Source organism: Anser cygnoides, chromosome 5 (genome assembly GCF_040182565.1).
Source record: "Anser cygnoides isolate HZ-2024a breed goose chromosome 5, Taihu_goose_T2T_genome, whole genome shotgun sequence".
NCBI lineage: Eukaryota > Metazoa > Chordata > Aves > Anseriformes > Anatidae > Anser > Anser cygnoides.
In genome coordinates this window covers 66146212-66165460 of record NC_089877.1, presented here as the reverse complement: position 1 = coordinate 66165460, position 19249 = coordinate 66146212, and the positions used below count along the sequence as shown (strand labels likewise).

The 19249-nt window shown below is 43.8% G+C and overlaps 1 long non-coding RNA gene across 1 annotated transcript; it reads right to left on the bottom strand.

Annotated features, from left to right (window-relative positions):
* Positions 1–534: 534 nt before the first annotated feature.
* Positions 535–15226, bottom strand: LOC106047772 (uncharacterized). Its single transcript, XR_001213920.3, has 3 exons — positions 15140–15226; positions 1519–1668; positions 535–1167 (listed from the first exon to the last, which is right to left on the bottom strand). It is a non-coding gene; the product is annotated as an uncharacterized lncRNA (long non-coding RNA).
* Positions 15227–19249: the final 4023 nt, after the last annotated feature.

The following is a 19249-nucleotide window of genomic DNA, read 5'->3' as shown; positions in this document are numbered from 1 at the left end:
TGCCATGCACTCACTTGTTAAGGTGAAAGTGGGGAAAGAAAGGTGCTGACAGCTATTACTGAATTAGCACAGAAACACACAACATGAAAGTTTATTAACGTTTTCTATTTGACTTAAAAGGCTCTCACCTCTCAAGGATTAAAATAAAATTGGTTCGAGGGGATAGCTTTATTGAATTAAAAGTTAGCTTTTAAAAAGTTTCTATCCCTAGCATTTTCTGGAGCTAAGTATCAGCCAGACACCTTCCTGTGCCTGCAGTTTCCCCCACCCCAGCGCCCAGGGAAGTGTGAGGGATGCACCCAGGGGGGTGCGAGGCTGTGGGACGGGGGAGGCACTGGCACCCGGCAGCGGCTGCACATCCAGGTGCAGGGAGGTGCTGGAGAGGTGCCAGTAGGTGCCCTGCTGCCCGCAGTCCCATCAGAAGTTCGGGCACCAGGAACAGGGCTCTGCTCTGTGGTTTGGGGAGGACAACGGGTCTGTGGCACGGAACCAAATGGCACCTCCACTTCCCCCAAAGCCAATTTTCCTCTGGCCTCTGTACAACAGGAAAGACCTAACAGTTTGTTGCCTGTCTTTAATAGATTTATTGATTTTCATAGGTGATAAATTGCACTATATTAAGATAATGGCATACCATTTATTGCTATTAAAATTTATATAACCAAAATTTAAAAGTAATTTAATTTTAAGTGGAAAATAATGATTGCAGTTGAGATACCCAAAGACAACTTATTACTCATCCTCCATCAACATTTTATTAAACAAGGGAAAAAAAAGATAATTGAAAGCTTCAGTAGAAGTTTTTTGAATATATGCTATATTAATGATCATAGTAAAAATATATTAAAGTCTTTTATACAGTTTCATATATACAAAGCTCATACTTTCATATGAGTTTATCATCAGCTGCTCAGTTCTCTGTCAAAATGATCTGTTCATTTTAAAGCACATTTGCTGTAAAAGTAATTATTGAACTGTATTGCAATGTTTTGATTCAATTTAGCTAATCTAGAAATTCTCTGCCTAAATTAGTTCCCCGAAGGCAGCCTTGCTCGCGGGCTCGGTGCCTCCCCTGCTGCCCACCCAAACTGTCTCCTGTGCGTGCCCGTGGCCTTGGACCTGAGCCAGGGCTCCAAGGGGCCCCGCTGTGCCCTCGGAAGCTGCAGCCTGTGAAGAAACGATACGAGTAGCAGAGTATCAGTAGACAGAAACAAGGAAATAAAGCTCTAGAAATACAATCCTAATGAAGAGCTATGCCTGCTAATATTTAACCTATATTTTTTCTGAATTATTCAATACACACAGATAGATGGAATATTTTGATATTGAAAATAGCCCAGCAGAAGATAGAAACAAGAATTGTAGGTTTTGCTCTGCTATTAGTATTGATTGTCTTTATATCACATAGCATGGCCCTCGCTGATGAAATAATGTAGTCACTTACAGCGCTGTCACAGGGGGTTAGGTAGGATGGCTGCAAGAGCAGAAACACACGTGATCCAAACCTCATTGACTAACCTGAATATCCCAGCAGGACAGTGATTTCGTGGCTCCTGTTTCTGTGCTGTGATGGCACCGCTGACCTGGTGCCACCCGTCCCCAGGGTGCGGGCAGCGCGTGTCCCCCCAGCGTGCTGTGCCTGCAGCGGATCCACCCCGGCATCTTGTCCTGAAATAAAGCATGCACATTAAAAACCTCACCTTCTTAAGTATGATCTACTCAAATATGTTTAACACCAAACTTTGTGACACAAATGTTTGGCATCTATCTCCTTGATATCTTTTACATCCTTTCTTACTAGGCTTCACCCCTAACCTCTCATCTCTGCCTTGCTTGCCCCTTCATGGTGCTGAAGCTGTGTCGCGTGTCTAATGGCAACAACCAGACCTCAAAACGCAGAGAAGGGGGAAGCAGACATATTATTTGGCTGTATGAGCAACTACTTTTTCAAGGAGCAAAAATGTGTAAAATCTGAGAAGAAAAAATCAGTGATGAAAAATAGCAGTACCTTTACTTGATTTGTTCATTAGGTGCAATTTCCTGCCTTCTTGATTGGCACTGCACCCCCTAACTACTAGGATGGGGAAGCAGTTTTGTGACCTGCAGTCGCTGTGCCCCTCCTCAGGCTTCAAGGAGGACACGAGCTAAAGCCTCTTCTACCTGGCACAGAGGCCATACCCACAGCCCGTCCCTATGTTCCAGCCAAGCCTTCCCCAAAAGGCAGCATTTCTGAGATCTAAGGCACTGCACTTAAAGCATAAACCATTCAAGTGGATATTTCAATTGGGCTAAATGCAATAGAGGGATAAATATATATATAAATATAGAATAATTTGCCAGGCTCTATATTCTGATTTTCTTCCCTAATGGCCACTAAAGGCTTAATGGTGAAGAGGTGAAGAATAAAATGAACAAGAGGTGAAGTGGCAGAAAGAATTAATAAGCCAGCGTAGTGATATTTTCAACATTTTTTTCCAGATAAAAGGACTGGATTTCCTACTCCACACGGGCATTGCAGCCACAGGGCTGCAGGCTGCCTGCAAAGAGGCCATGGGTTTTGCAGCAGAAGCTGAGGATACCGCAAGCAGCACGTGCCCCTGTGCAGCTCCATGCCAGAAGAGCCTGCACGTGCCAGTAACAACTCATTAAGAAGCCCAGTAGCCTGCACGAGGTTCCCCGGTCGGTGGCGTGGGTCACACTGTGCCCACAGGGAGATGATGTCCCCCAAAGCTGGTGCTGCCTGTGGGTGCTCCAAACTCACGGCAACGGGGCACAGGGGAAGGATGAAAGGGACGCGGGGGCTGAAAGCATGCAGCAAGGAGAACCACATCCTGTAATAACAGAAGGAAATAGCTTGGAAAATGAAATGAACTCCCAGTAGAGCAAAGTAAATAGTAAGCAAATTGTCATCCAGGTACATAGTGGGAAAAAACAACCACTTTTCAGACTGCTCTTCAAAACAGTACAATCAGATTCTAATTTGTAGCTACAGGCCCCGCAAATCTTATCCCCTTTCCCCTTCTGACTCCATTCCTGATGGGCCGTCAGAAAGACGCAGGCATCCAAGAGGCAAAGGGCACGAGCTGGAGCCCGGCGGCTCCCCCTGCCCCTCTTTCTGCCCAGAACCAGTCTGTTCTGGTATTGAGCTCAACATCACAGCACCTCCCAGCCAGATGATAATTTCAGTTTTACTTTATCCCAAGGAAGATTAAAGGCTCCTATAATGTGTAAGCCATCAGCTTGAAATATTGTCATGGACTACATTTTTCAGGGTCTTTTTTTTTTTTTTAATATTCCCCAAATAAACTGTACTCTTCCAGCACAGAGAAGAGAATTGAGGGGAACGAGATATAGGTGAGTACAACTGCGAAGGGCTGCCAAGGTTAACAAGGAAGGGTCACATCTGTCTTCTGCAGGAGCTGGGGGCAGGCACTGCTGCAGCCGGGAAGCCGCACGGTGGAGCAGAAAGCAGCAGGTTCTCACCACACAGCTGGACTGCGGGGCCTTGCCACAGGTGGATTTTCAGGAAGACCCACTGATGAAAAAATGAACTGGTGGCTGTTGAATCCCTTGGTCTTACTATAGACTTTTGGAGGCTGCAATTCGGAGAAATATCACTGTGTGCTTCCCCTGCTCCTATACTTCTGCAGGCATCAGGTACCGGACTGTGGACCTAACCAAAGCAGATGTTCCCTCTGGTCACTAACATTTGTGTATGAATATCAGGCTTCCTGAAAAAGAATATACATTTTGTAGGTTTGACTGTGAGTGGAGGAAAAAAAAACACCTTTCCTAGCTTTACCAAGTTGTGATGGTGTGATGTGTTTGTTCATCCTGTCCTTCCTGCAGTTCCTGGGCATCACTCCAACATCAGTGACACCCAGCATGGCACAGACCAATAGGGCTGCCTGTCAGTCAACAAATCCTCCTTTGTAGAAACATTCACAGCTCTTTTTTTTTTTTTCCTTCTCCATACTTTAGATCAAAATAAGACTTTTCAAAGTCTTAAGGGAAGAAGTCTTTAAGTCTGAAGAAAATAGAAAACAGAGTGGAAATAGCAGTCACCCACAAGTCCTGTTCACCCACAAGAAACCTCTGGGGCCTGAGCTGTTCTACTTCACATAGATCTTGAAAACTCCTTCTGTAACCAGGAGATTTGGAAAGCAGATTGTGAAACAGAAGACTCCCCTTCATCCTCCGCTCAGCAGTCAAGCGTGTCCTGACTTCCCCATCCTCTCTTCTACTTCTCCTTATTCTCCCCAACACCAGTCCTTCCTGCACAAATAGTTTGCAATGAAGATTTCACCACACTTGAAAGTGTCATCAGTACAAGTGTACATATATACATATTGTGCTTCAGTAAGTGGAGCCCACTTGGATCAAGCCCTTCAAGCTATCTTTCTGAAAAGCCTGCTTTCTGGCAGCACTGCACTTTAGCCTGGACAAGACAGCTTTGAACATGGTCGATTTTTCCCCTATACCTGCAGAATCACTCATACCTGATACTGAGGGGATCTCACTAATCCAAACATGATTCAGTTTGTAAAATATTGGCATGAGAAAAGCAAACAGGTGCAAGGAAGGGATGCTAATGTTTTCTATGCCTAGAGGTTTTGACGATCTTTCTGGAAGCAGATTTTCACTAACAGCAATTGCAAGCATTTGTTACAGCCTGGTTTCTTTTCAGGGGCAGGGTCACATTTTCAATTAAAGCTATTTTATCTATGGTTGCTTTGCTTTCCCAGGTGTCAGCCATGCGTGTTTGAACCTGGCCACTGTTATAGTGACGTGTAAGAGTATCCTCAACTTTAACAAAATACAATTATTGCTGTAAAAAATCCCTTTTAAAATTAGAACTCGACTGGAATATGTATTTTCTTCTAGCTCATCAACAGTCTATATAATAGAAAAAATGCTACAGACTTTATTAAAACTCATCCTCACTGAACCCATGAGTTTTGATTTCAAATGTTCTTCTATGCAACTATAGTAAGTGTCCTCAACTCTCACAGATACCACAAGTATATCAGAGGAACACTTCAGAGATTAGGTTGTTGGGGTTTCTTTAATATATACACATGAATGATACTTACTGAGATGTTGCTAAGATTGGCTTTTCCTGGGTACCTACTTACCCAAGTGTTCTGGAGTAGGGGAATGAAGTGCCAGACAGCAGCACTGCTGGCACTACTGAAGTGTAGGTTGCATGTTATTAAGAGGAAAAACAAGTGGGAAGAGATCAAAGTAAGTTTGGATTAAGTTGTGGGGTTTTTTTGTTTGTTTTTCCACCTACAGGGAAGATTGCTTTTTGGTGAAAAAATATACTCACAAATTCTGAAAAATTACTGTGGTTTCTTAGTCCTTACTTTTGTAATGTATAGGAAACCTACGTTGAAACTAGTATTTGCCCAGGTGCCAACATCTGAATTAGTACATACATCACCAACAGCACATTTCCATTAACAACAAAAAAGTTGAGTTATTGATTTGAATAAGATAATGACAAAATAGGCACATCGTTCCAAAAAGAATAGCAAAAAGAAAGTATAGAAAATGAAAACAAGAGTAAAGAGGAGAATTGGAATTACGGAACAGTAGATCTGCCTTAGGTCAGCTTCACAGAATCATAGAATTATAGAATTGGTTGGAAAAACCCTCCAGGATCATCTGGTCCAACCACCCCCTACCACCAACGTCACCCACTGAACCATGTCCCTAAGCACCACGCCCAACCTTTCCTCGAACAGCCCCAGGGACAGTGATGCCACCACCTCCCTGGGCAACCCATCCCAATGCCTGACCGCTCTTTATGAGAAGAAACGTCTCCTTGTTTCCCCTGGCACAACTTGAGGCCATTCCCTCTAGTCCTATCACTAGTTATCTGCGAGAAGAGGCCGACCCCCAGCTCCCCACACCTTCCTTTCAGGTAGTTGCAGAGAGCAATAAGGTCTGCCCTGAGCCTCCTCTTCTCCAGATGAACACCCCCAAGTTCCCTCAGCCGCTCCTCACAGGACTTGTGCTCCAGGCCCTTCACCAGCTCGTAGCCCTTCTCTGGGCCACGTACATCTTCCCAAATGCCTCTGTGCTGGGAGCAGAGTAGGAAGCAGATGAGCAGGGGTAGGTATAACCAGCAAATATAGCAAAAATAAATAAAGAGGTTTCTAATTTGCCAGAGTTCTGTTTTTTTGTCTGTATTACTTGTACTCTTTAAAGAGAAAAAATGGTGCCAATCCATCTTTACTTTAAAAGATGATGACACTCAAACCACCTCTCAACTGCTGGAGTGGGGTGAAACAAAATACAGTAACATTCAAGAAAACACTCTCCTCTCATACAGCCTGTCTGGGCATGGCTGGAGGGGAATCAGTCCAGTGCAATGGACTGATGGAACGGGAATCAATCCAATGCAATGCTGCTGTGCTGCAATGCCAGACTTCGTGGATACTTACGAGATGTATAAATACAAAAGTAAATTTAAACTGGAAAAAAATATATTCTTTTCAATTAGCAGACTACCCAAGCTCACCAGACAAGCTCTGGCTAAGTTATATCTTCTCTAGTTCTTCCTCCTCTCCACAAGCCACATTCATTCAGACCAACTCCTTCCCTCCTTCTCACTCCAATTTTTATGCTAACATCATACAATGCTAACATACACTGAAGCCTCTCACATTTCTAAATACAGCCCTTCATCATTTCCCTAATCCCTGCGTAATTCTTGTACTGGCCCATATTCCTGCCAGCTGAACAAATAGTTTGCAATGAAATCAGAAGAGTAACTGAAGCCTCAGGACCTAGAATCGACCACAGCTGCTTTGCCTAGAGAAGCAGCTGTCCTACCAAAGAGAGACACCTTGTTAGGTCTGTGTGGCCAGACATTGCCCTCAGGTCATTTTCTATTGATATACCCATTTCTTTGATAACACTTACCTTACACGTACTCCAGCAGTTTGCAGCCCCAGAGACCCACCAGTCACACAAAGGAGTTTTCCTCCTGAACTGGGCGCACGGTACCGAACGCACCCACGGGCGCTGCACTGTGACTTCACTCTGCAGATGCACAGATGAACCCTTACCGGATCTTCAGTGTTGGGTGCCAGTCCATCTGTTTGCAGGCAGAGATAGCTGCCCTTATCTGAGTATGTAGCAGGTCTCCCCAGTGTTGCTTTGCTCTGTGCCTGATGACCCTTTTCATGTGTCCCTTCCCATCAGCTGTTCTGGTTTTGCCCTTTGTTCAGCATCTCAGACTCAGACCTACCCGCTTTCTGCCAGTAAACTTTATCCACCCAAGGGTGCTGTAAAGTCTCAGGTCTACAGTCCACGTGGACTGCACTGGTGCCATGGATTGCCTGTCTAATGCACAGGTAGAGATTCATAAAAATTCTTGTTTTTCTGGACATTTTGATTTATAGGGAGGACGCAAATTCTCAGAGTACCCCTACAAACCACTGTAGCACAGACGTTGGGTTTTCAAGTTTCCTAAGGTGAAGCATTCAGCTCTTGACATCAGTATCAAGCCCTGTACTGGCTTAGCCATGGTCCCGTGCCCAGTATGGGATTTGCATCTCTTTGATCATGCCAAGTGTTTCATACTATTGAGCACAAAACCCACACTTCAAAACAAAGGAAATATTTCCCCTTTTCCCAAGATAATTTTAATTTTTCCATTTTAAGAGTTACCTCATTTTCCCTAGACCTTGCTGATGGGAAATTCTGATCAACATGTAATGCAGATTTCTGGGTTATCAACAGTTTAAGGAGATTATCACTTCTCATCACCAGCTCCCTCAGCCCCACTTTGCATCCAAGTATGTGCCTTTTGCACAGCTTAATACTGAGAAGATTGTGCCACAGATCAGTGTTAAATATATTTCTTCTTTATACTACCAATATTGATTTTTCCACCTTTTCCCCAGACTCTGTGCAATATTTCCTTTTTTTTTTTCCTCCCCATGAACAAGCAATGGAAATCATAGATCAAAGTTTTGTTTCATGTAAAACTGGTCTCTGGAAAAGCTAATTTTTTCCATTATAATTGCATCTGGAAACAGGGTGTTCTAAGAGACACATATTACCCAAAGCCCATGGGCTCCAAGCATTTTTCTTGCCCAATTTCCCTTCTCTGCTTTTTTCTCTTATGAGGTGCAAGAAAGGATGCAGAGGCCTGGAAGAAAACTGCTTCTGTTATTCAATTTCTTTCAGTAAGTAAAAATAGTTTATACTACCTAACGTTTGAGCTTCCTTCACTTGGAGAAAAAAACAGGTTATACACCATGAAAATCCCAGTTAAGTAGTTAGGGAAGGATTGAAATAGTTCCATTGTAATTCATGCTGCAAGTAAATTTTGAATAATATCTTGAATCTGGAATGCTCTATTTATTAGAGAGCTAGAAAATATTCAAAGATATGTTGCTTTGAAAAGTTGTTGCCCAAATCATTTAAATCTGCCAAACATAAATATCATTACACTGGACACAACTGCCCAGTATACAGTTACCAGCTGCAGATACAGACAGAATGGAACAAGTAGAACCATTGACTATTTCTGCTAGAAAAAGTCTGTTTTCCAGGGACGAAGAGATGGAAGGTATCTACTTTAAAGATCTCCAAAGGTGTCCTACACAGGCTGTCTGGAAGAACCTGCAAAAACTACCTGTGAATCACAAAAACTTGGAGGAAAGGGTGGGGGAAAAAAGATTTCTGACATTCTCTGTAGGCTGTGGATTGATTATGAGGCACATTTGGCTTCACTGGAGCCCCCCTGGGGTTCCATCCCACTGTCACTGCAAAGCACCCTCACAAAATAGTTTGTTTCCCATAGGATGGCAAATTTATTCTTTTTACCCTCAAATTCTTAGGGTATAAGAAACCCTGAAGTAGTTCCTTACATTTATACCAGCTGTTTTGGATGTTGGCAATGGCATCTGGCATTTCCCTACGGCTAGAGAAATCATTCTCAAAGTGACTTGGATTCTGTGAAGCTTCCTACAAAGCAGAACTCTCACTTGAAAAAGCATCCTTCTTCCAGACAATGCACAATCCCTGAAGCATGATCACTTTAATAAATCCAATTATATTCCCCCACCATTTTGACTTAGCACTTGTCACATAACTGTCTTACAACCTGGTCCATCATTGAGCACAAGGGGACCTGATCCTTGTTGGGACTTTGTATGGCCTGCAAGATATCTGAAGTCACAACAGAATATAGGTAGACAACTTACTGTTCCATATAATCAAGGCTTTACATTAGCCTCATCCTCTACTTGATAAGTTGGTTGCCCTAGCCAAAAGGCAGTTTCACATTATCCAGAGTTTTTTTGAACGTTTGTTTTCTCCAAACATTTATCGTATTTTTCAAGCCCATATTTAAGCCCAATCCTATTTTTTAAAAGGCCCAATCTGCTCCAAAAACAAGGTGTTACTTCCCATTTAAATTCATAGATGTATAGTTTATCATCACACGTACAGACAAGCCTAGCAGGATCTGTGCAGAAAGGTGAATTCAAAATGAAGCAGTGGCAGAAAACAGACGTGGTGGTCAGTGAACGGATAGTTGCTCGTACAAGAGGACAATCATACAGGAAATCAAAATGAAGGCCAGGAGCACGTTTGATGGGTACGTACAAATATCATTGATATCAGAGAGAGAATAAGTGTATTTAGGTTGAAAAGGCAGGCTAACATGAGTACAGGTGGCCATGAATACAAAGACTGAAAACTGAAAAACAGTGAGCATTTGGGACACAAGCCTAGGCAGGATACTGGGGACAAACAGCCAAATTATTTTTAGGCCACACATGGAACTGAGTTTTAGGGATAGACTCTGGTTGCTTGTAACAAAATAGACTCAATGCACTGACCTTACTGCTCCCTTCCTCCCGGAGCCCTGGCACGATCTTGCCTTCTCTGCTTTAAATTCCTCAGAACTGACAGATTTCTGCTAACACATCACTGCTGATGAAGTGGCAGGTTTCTGATAATAACCTGTCTTGTCAGGATATGTCTGACCTGATGCAGTTCTGACAGCAGCAAGCAGCCATACCCATCAGAAATCACATCCCTCAGCCACGAGAGCACTGGGTGCAGCATGGGAGGAGAGCAGACAAGGAGCCTGGGCACCAGGCACTGCCTGCTTCTGCCTGGGGTGACACAAGCTGTCTGCTCTGCTTGTTTTACTGCTACACGATATTTGCGTCATGAAACAGGGGAAAGCCATTGTTTTGTCTTAACTAAGAGTAAGCCAGATCTTCAGAAGTTTTGCAAAGAGATGCCATTCAGGTGGCAACTGCTGATTTTACTCATGCTAATCCAGAGCAGTGCCATAAGCAATGCCAAAGAGCTCATTGTCACATGTGTCCTGGGCACAGATTTCACTTTACACATAGATGCACTCATCTCTGAGCAAGCTGATATCCACCAAGTTACACATTGGCTTTTAAATAAAATAAAATAAAACCAGGAGCTGGAAACCATTTGCTAATGGAAAAAATCTTTTAGACTTTCTCAATACAAAAAGATTTGTTTTAAAATATTGACAGATATTCTCAGCAATTTCTTCTCCACTTTAGCCTCAAGTTAGAGTTTGTAAAATTTCTAATTCTTAAGAAAAAGTTTTTCTACATAGAAAAGCCACACAAAGAGAGCCCTATTGTTGCAGGTGTTTTGGGTGGGTGGGGGAGCACTTCATCCTCCTGAATTTTAAGGCTTTTAATATTCTGTGTGTTAAGCTACTGTATTTGTATGCTACTTACACTGTTACATCTCTCCTCCTGTCTTCATAATTCTGGCTTTGACAGCAGGAGAAAGGATCGCTTAGTTTTCCCAAGGTTTTTGATCTGTGACGACAACTCTATCTTTGTGGAGTGCTGATGTCTATTCTGCCCAGGAATCAGACAGTATTACTGTAAAACTTTGTCATCGGGCTCTGCTTTGATGGATGACCAAAGTAGCTGCTATTCTATTCAAAGGTAAGCAGGAAACTTGTAAGAAATTACTCAGGAGAAAGTGAGAAAATAATGTGCAATTCCAAATGGCATGACAAAATGATCTGCTTAAGCTCAGCACTTAGCTATCTGAGAATGGGAGTGAAAAAACACCTCACCCATATTTGAATAGCTGATCACGTAACTAACTTGACAGGCCATTTATATGGTGAGATTACATCGTTGTATCAAACTGTGGGCTGTGTTCTGCCTTCAGTTACACTTTGCATGTCACATCTTCATGGGGCCATAAAATAAAGAAACAGGACAAAACGTCTAACTGTGCACACACTGTATTCCTGGTTCAGTATTGCTGCAAGGGTTTGTTTCATTTGTTAAATGGCAGAATAATTTGGCCGGCAGATGCATTTAATGGATACCTTCCAGCACTAATAGTTACAACCTGATATATGTTCATTTGTGTAACCAGTCCCATTAAAAACACATGCATATCTTAAGGAAAGAAAGAATAAGGTTTGTATAATAACAGAATAATCACCCTTGCTTAAAACAATAGAAATAGGAAAGAAAAATCCAAACAAGTTTCCAAGCATCAGGAAATAAAGTGATGAGTAATAACCAAAAATAGATTTGTCAAGAGCATGTCATGCCAAATGACTCTGACCATCCATAATGAGACAGTAGAACTGCTCAGAAGGGAACTAAATGCCACATATCTTGCTTTTAGCAGTGATCGAGACTGGTTTGTGAGACTGCCTCCTGAACAGCCACATGGCCTTGCGCTATATGCTGGGTTAAAACCGATGAGATCTTTCTGCTTTGAGGCCAGTTAACAGAAGCATGGAAGGCTCCACCAAGCATGGTGGCTAGATTCGGGTCTACTCCACGTGTATGTCATGAGTGCAAAAGACAGGAGATCACACTACTTTTTGTTGATGACATCAAGACTTATTCAAGAGAATAGGATTAGACTGCATAGGTATTTTGAGAAACTGGATAAATACAAATAACTGTACAAAAGAAGAAGTAGGAAGAAGTTCAGTTGTACTGAAAAAGGGAAAGAGAAAACTGGTCAGACAGCGCTTCCAGCAGAAGGGGTCCAGGAAGACCACAAACACAGCCTGTGTCAGCATCAACAGGCTGCTGTTAGAAAAGCCTAATCCTGCTGGGATATGTTCCGTAGGGGAAGGAGCTGTGTGAGACCACCTTCCACTGCTTTAGGGGAAAGCTAAGGTAACCAGCTTTTATTTTAAGACTACAGATCAATATTTTGTGGCAATAGACTAGATTAATCACTTGCAAGGATGCAATGATGCCTTGTTTTGTAGGTTCTTCATCAACATTTTTACCTGTTACTGTTAGTTTTCCACAGAGAATCACCTTATTTAAATATTTCTCAAGACTATCTTGCATGCTTATGGACCACTTTTGACCCTGCACCTGAATCCCAAAGTTCTGAAGCCCATTCCTGGTAGGCTGAAGGTGCCATTTCAAGGAGCAGTGCAACAGCACCTCTTGAACCTGTGCCTCTGGTCTGCTCAGCAGCTGGAACTCTGTCCTGTAGTCCATCAGGAACATTAGCTCTGAAATAAGCTCTCTTTGTAAGGAGTAAAAATAGCCTTTCAGAGAACCCTCTGGATACATGCTAGTCTAAGCCCTCTCCTTGGATTAGGACAATGAATGGTGTATGAAGCTATGGACTATGAAACATACTTGTCTCTTCCCACATAAACTTAAATAAGACAAGTTTATTGTCAGATTAGTCTTCAACTGCCTGCTCTTTGGAGTCTGGAAAGTCTCAAATTGGCAAACTTAAAATAATTGCATCTTTGATAAGAAGAATCAGACTGTGCTTGTAAGTGCTAGGTAAGCTCTGAATTTTATTAATTTATTACGTGTGTTGATCTTGCCTTAATTAACAGATCCTCAGATATTACATGAAGACAAGAAAGTGACATTTAATGTTCTAACAATTGTGCATAAGCACAAAACTCACTGTGATAATCAGGTACATAGAAATGTTAACATCTTGGACACCAAACAGCATGCTGAAATTCAGGTAAAGCTACTCTGATAATAAAACCAGCACAGACACTGAAAATTTTCTGTTTCCAAAATAGTTTCACAGCCTTAAGAATTGCCGTTTAGGAATTTATTTTAAGCATCAACATTGCCTAGTCTGCAAAATTCTTCTATGTAATTAGGAGTTAAATTCAACTACCCTCAGCAACAACAGAGAAGTACTGAGAAAACCCATACCTGTGTATACTCTAGGCTTTTAATTCCTTTTTTTATTCAAGTCTAAATGACTATGTTCTATTACCAAAGGAATATTGAGATAGAAAATAAATGCAGAGGGACTCTCACGAGTAGGCAGCTGTTCAGGAAAACAGTTTAACAAAAATAGCTACTCTACTTCTTGGATATCCTCCAGAGTCAAGCTGGAAAGCTTCACATGCACTTGATTTAAGAAAAAAGGAAAGGCTTCCACCCACCATCTCCTTCAGGACCACGTTTTCCTTTGCTCTCCAATGCTTCAGTGACCTCTATATTCCAGTTACATGCACAGTCTTCAGCTCTCAAGGAGATTAAATAACAGAAGGATCTTCAAAGAACTTTAACACAAGTCAAACACATTTTCAGCTGACATATAATAAAATCTGTGCAACTTCCTAGCATCAGATAACATCAAGATATTGCTAGACTCAAAAGTGATTCAGGGAGATTTGGGGATGATTGTTCTACTGGTGACTATTAAATCTGATAGTCAAGAAATCCCCACACCATCAACAGCTGAAAATAAAAGCCAGAGGAAGGGCTACCTTACTCAAACTATTTCTCATGTTATTTCTTAATCACTTGCATTCAAGCGGTCACTGGTCTTAACTCACTACATACTGTGGCAAACTTACTGTTTTAAGAAAAAAGAACCCCTACAGCGCTGAGGTTATGAAAAGAAACGAAATGCTGAGGTCTCTGGACAAAGTCTGCAGGTGATGTTTAAAAACACAGACATGAGCCTGACCAAAGAAGCCAGAAGTCTAAGGGCAGAGGAAGGCTTTGTTCACATGTTGTCAGCATTCCCCTAGGCAAAGAGGAAACCTCTTAAACAACAGTTTTCCTGCTGGATTTTCCTTTTATTTTCTCCTATGGGAGTGATGGGTGGCCACACAGTGGTCTGTCCCCATTTATGGGGACATTATTTCTGACCTGTTCCTTCCTCCCCCCGGCAGGGTGCCCACCCACCAGGCAGCTCCGTCCCTGCGCAGCTCACTCTCAGTCAGAGCAGGGTGTCACATATTTTGGTCACGGCAGGAGGAGCCATACATTGCAGCAGCTCCCAATCTTTGCTCAGTTTTCACAGCCTTTAACACCAGTTAGCTGCACTGGCATTTCAGCTGAGGAGAAATGGTTTCCTCCACCAAATCAAAATTAGAGCAACTCAACTGCGCAGCCAAGAGAGAAGAAACTACTTTTGCCAAACTCAAAGGCACTTCAGAGTTGCTCTGGGACTGGATTCCTCCCTCATTAGCCTTCAAGTCTAACTGCAACCCACACCTCTACACGCTGTGGGCACGCTCCTGTGCCTGCAGGGCTAACGCAGGCCGCAATGTGCCTCATGCCTGCACCAGGACAAAGCATTGGTTTGCAGTGCTGAATCCCTAGGAACTGACGCAGTGCTGCACAGTTCCCCCTCTGGACCACACCTGCTGGTACTGAAACCACACACTTCCCAGCCAAAACAAAGCCAGCCCAGCATTCAGGCAACCAAGAAACACAGCAAAAGCCCCAGGAACAACTAATCTATATTTTGTGTATTAAAAACCACAAACCAATCCCATGGAGGAGGAAAAACAACAAAACCCAATTAGCTGTATTATAAGACAGCTTTCTTAAGCAACATGGGGCTGAAGGCATCTCAAGGACAAGGCAGCCCAAAAGGCTGCAGACCCTCAGCCATGCACTATTCATCCCCAGAGGCACTAACTGGTACCACCGCTTCAGCTGTAGCCTCAGCAAGGCAGCAGTGTTAAGCTTGAGCTTGTGTTATAAAGCCCAGCTTAACAGTTTGGCAAATTTGGCTTAACCTAAGGCTGTGGTCACATTGGGATGGTGCACAGCAGGCACCTGAGCACCACCACACTCATTCCCATATCACCCCTCTTCCTCCCCCCCAAGTCCAGCTGTTTCACCTTTGTTCCATACAGGACAGAGCAGCCCAAGCCACCACCTCAGCTTTACAGCTGAGCTGTAGGTCAGCCTTATAAAGACAAAGAGGTGAGCACCTTCTGTGTCTCCACCTGAACTCCCCTCCGTGTCAGCTGCACCGTGTTAGTGAGCCACTAAACACAGATTTTTTAATTGACTTGTGATTGATTTTCACTACTAAGCTACCCTAGGGCCGCTCTCCTCCCCTTGGTCATCCCCAAGCACACTGAAGTGTTAGCTGTTGCAGAGGCATAAATCGTAGTAAAATTTGGCTTTAGCTATTATTAGATTGTAAGATCTAGTAATTTCTTTCCTGATGTCAGAATGCTGCTCTGCTGAATGAGCCTGGCTGTGTACGAAAGCTAAATGCAATGGCAACGTACGTGCCCAGTAGGTGCAGCCTGAATTGCACATCCATAATTTGCTCAGCTGAATGCAGCTTAACTCACGGATTTCCAAGTTATTCCTTTCACACAGATTTTTACCTTCGGTCCATTTTGACATCTCAAGGAACCCACCAAAACACCCTTTGGAAGTGCTAACAGTGATGGCTTATCTAAAAAGCCACAAATCCCTTCCTACCACCCCTGTTTCCATAGCTGCATCAGATCAAACACGGGGCTGCTTGAAACTGGGTTTCAGAGCCTGGGGACTCTGAAAGTCTGGGTTTCCAGCGGGGGACAGGCTCTGGGGGGACCGAGGCACCTCTGCGGCCCAGCACGGCGCTGGGCAGCAAGGGGCACCGAGCCGACCCGTCACCACTGCCGCCGCAGGCGTGGTGCTGTTGCGTGCACCTCGGGGCCGTGGGTTTGCTGCCCTTTGATCGCTGCTGACCAAGTTGCCCCTATTTTCTTCCTTCCCATGGGGGAGAGCTAGGCAGGCCCGCTCACAGGCTGCTTCCCCAGGCAGCAGCCTCGTCACGAGCCCGCTGCCGGCAGACGCGCTGCATGCCATCTGCGCCGAGCAGTTTGTTTGCAGAGCACGGCTACCTTCTGTTTGCTGCCTTCAGAAACGAGATGGCGTGATGCAGGAACAATCAGAGGGAAACATTTCTGTCATCTTCACCGGTACCCTCAGCTCTACGGCCCCCTGAATGTGAATTAGTGTCTTAAACAGTTTATTCATTCATGGCAATCTGTTCATTTATTTTCAAGAGATTGTATAGCTCCGGGAAGCCTCGCGTGTTTGCTTTTTTTTCCTCTCTAAGCCCTGACTATGAGATATTCTCTATTTTTCTCAGATCAGTGCCGCTTCCACTCTGCTGGGCTGATGTGTGAGACAGTCCTGGGCTCAGGAATGGAAAGGAGGAACATTTAGGATCGAGTGAAGACTGCTGAAGTGGCCGTGAGTTACCCAGCAGCTGCACGCAGCCCCAGGGGGCTCGGGGGCTGGCAGCTGGCGGGCAGCAGAGGCAGGATGCGGCCACCCGAGCACGGCCATGCTCCGCGTGCTGCTCCCTACCAGCCAGCACCGCGGTGCTGGAGGCACCGGCAGCAGGTCTGCAGCGTGGCTGGTAGAGCAAGGCTGAGCCCCCGCCTCCCTTGAAACAAGCTGCAATGGGAAAAGTGGGAAAATAAACTTTCCTGACAGGCTTCCAACCCTGCCTGATTTTCTCACCCCAGGAGCACTGCAGGAGCAGTTTTTTTACCTCCTGTAGCCAAAACCAGGAGCAGATCACAAAACAGTTTACTAAGAAATTCAGCTGTGATTTTGAAAGCAAAAAGCACAAAACAATGTAAAGCTTTCCAAAGCCTAAATAAACGTTCATTTTACACAATGGATATCATCCAAGCTAAGGTTTTGGGCGAGACTTTTGCTGGATTGTTTTTACTTTTCTAGAATTCCGGAAAAGAACTATCACTAGCAGAAATGTAAGAAGGTACAACAAATGAATGGCAAGGCAGTGGAATTACATTCCAGGCACACTTGAATGAAGTACAACATCTGTCTGTGCGCAGGAAGCCAGAGCAGAGCTCGCCATCATCCAAGTTTCAGCTGAATCCCATTTTACAGCATTAGCAGGACAAAGTGGTGCTGCAGCACAGTGCTTGCTGCGTGCAAACCAGACTATTCCTTCCTATTTTGGACCTTGTGCCACAGTTGCATTTGTTTATTTGTTTGTTTTCTAATCCTCCCTGCTGGAGCTCAGAAGCATTGTACAATACCACAGCAGATCCACTACTGGTTGGTTTGTCCAGCACTAAATATCAGTGGTGCAGAGACAAGATTTGGCAGGAGACTCATCTGTGCTGCCTTTGAAACCAGAATCCTCTGTGGTCATCTAATACTGCAGCAGAGGCCTCCAAAAGACATTATGCTGTTTCTAAAACACAAGGTGTTATTTGTACAGATAAGACTTCTCCAGAGCTCTTCCTCTCCTGTGACTTTTATTAACAGGCAGTGTGAAGATGTGCAGCAGCGTTTAACGTATAATATTTTCAAATAGATGTTTCAGGTCTAGCTTGTGCTATTTGATCCATTAATCACATATAGCTTTGAGTCTAGAAATAATGTTAAAAAGTCTATGTAGTTACAGGCTATTAGGGTAAATTGGTTTTCACAATGGCTTTACTCATTTCATTCAAGTTTTCCTGAGACCAGTCTGGCGAACTATTATTTTCCACTGTCTCTTTCATCTAGTAATTCTAGCAGAGTAAACTGAATATCCCCCATGACTCCAAAGCGTTCTTGCTGGCTTTTTAAAAATGATTTCGATTTCACTGATACTAAAAAAAAAATTAACATTTGATGAAAATACCCATGATCACTTTCATGTCCAGGAACTTCCAAATTGTTACTGTTGTTGATTAGTTTTCTATGGCAAAAAAAAAAAAAAATGGAGGGTTACTGGCCTATGACAGACAGAATATAGCACCACTCTGTATTGTCCACTCCATGGGTAACCAGCAATAATTAGCCCAACTTTCCAGCTTTTAAGATACTCAGTAGCTAAATCGTTTGCCCAGACCATTAGCTCATGTTGAAAATCTGACTTTTGCCTTCAAGTGTAATGGATTCTATCCATAGAGTATTTAAGTATTAAAACCAAAAGTCGATATTACAACTGAGAGTATCAGAAATGTAATATGAGAGACTGAAAATGAGACTCTTGTAGAAATAAGATTATTCTTGTCTAGGAACACAGTCCACAAGTTCTTTAACATCCTTCCCAACATGAGACAGCAAAATGTGTTTGAAGAAATAAAGAACAGCTCAGGAATAAAACCAGGAGCAGACGTTGAATCCATAGTGAGCAAAGATTTTAACCGATTCTGTGGAAAATAATAGAAAGTTGAACGGTACATAACTGGGAAGGGAGAAAAAACATACCAGAAGGAAACTCAGGAAAGCCCAAAGAAAGTGTTTGCAAGTTCACTTGCCTTTGCTGTGTAAATAAAATTATGGTTATCAGGGCAGCCTCTAAAGACAGTGCTGTCGACTGAAACATTGAAAAACCGAGCTTCTGGGTCCTTTTAAGGCTCTGGGAACGACCTTCCCTCCCCTCTGCACAGCGAAGCTGATTTGTAGCCTTATCAGAAAGTTCAGAGGAAGCAATGTAAAGCTGCAAGGAGAGGCCCGCCTGGGAGACCTTCCCCAACACCCGCAGCTGCGTGGAGCAGTGTCCGGCAGAAACCCTCGCTGCGGACACCAGGCAGCCCCGCTGACGGCTCTCCAGGCAGACTCAGAAGCTGTTCAGAACGAGCTGCTGAGCAGATATCAAGCAGAAACAGGTTGCTTGTTTATTCAAAAGGCCTAGCACTACACTGCACGCTGCTGCGTGTGACCATGTGCTGGAGCAGCCTGCCCCTGAGCCGGGCACATCCCAAAACACCGACAAGCAGGGGCTGGGCCAGCTGCTCTGTCCCACGGCTACCAAAGGACCCAGCAGTCATGCGGGGGCTCCTCTCACTCCCAGTGACCCAAAGCATCGGGACACGATCACGATGCCAAAAGGCTCTGCCACCACCCTTGCTGGTGTCTGGTGATCTCTCTGGGCTGTGGGATCCTTACAAGCACCGAGTCCCCACATGGGTTTTAGCCTCTTGCTTTGTACTGGGTTTATATGGCAAGGGCTTGGTAGCAGGGTCTTACAG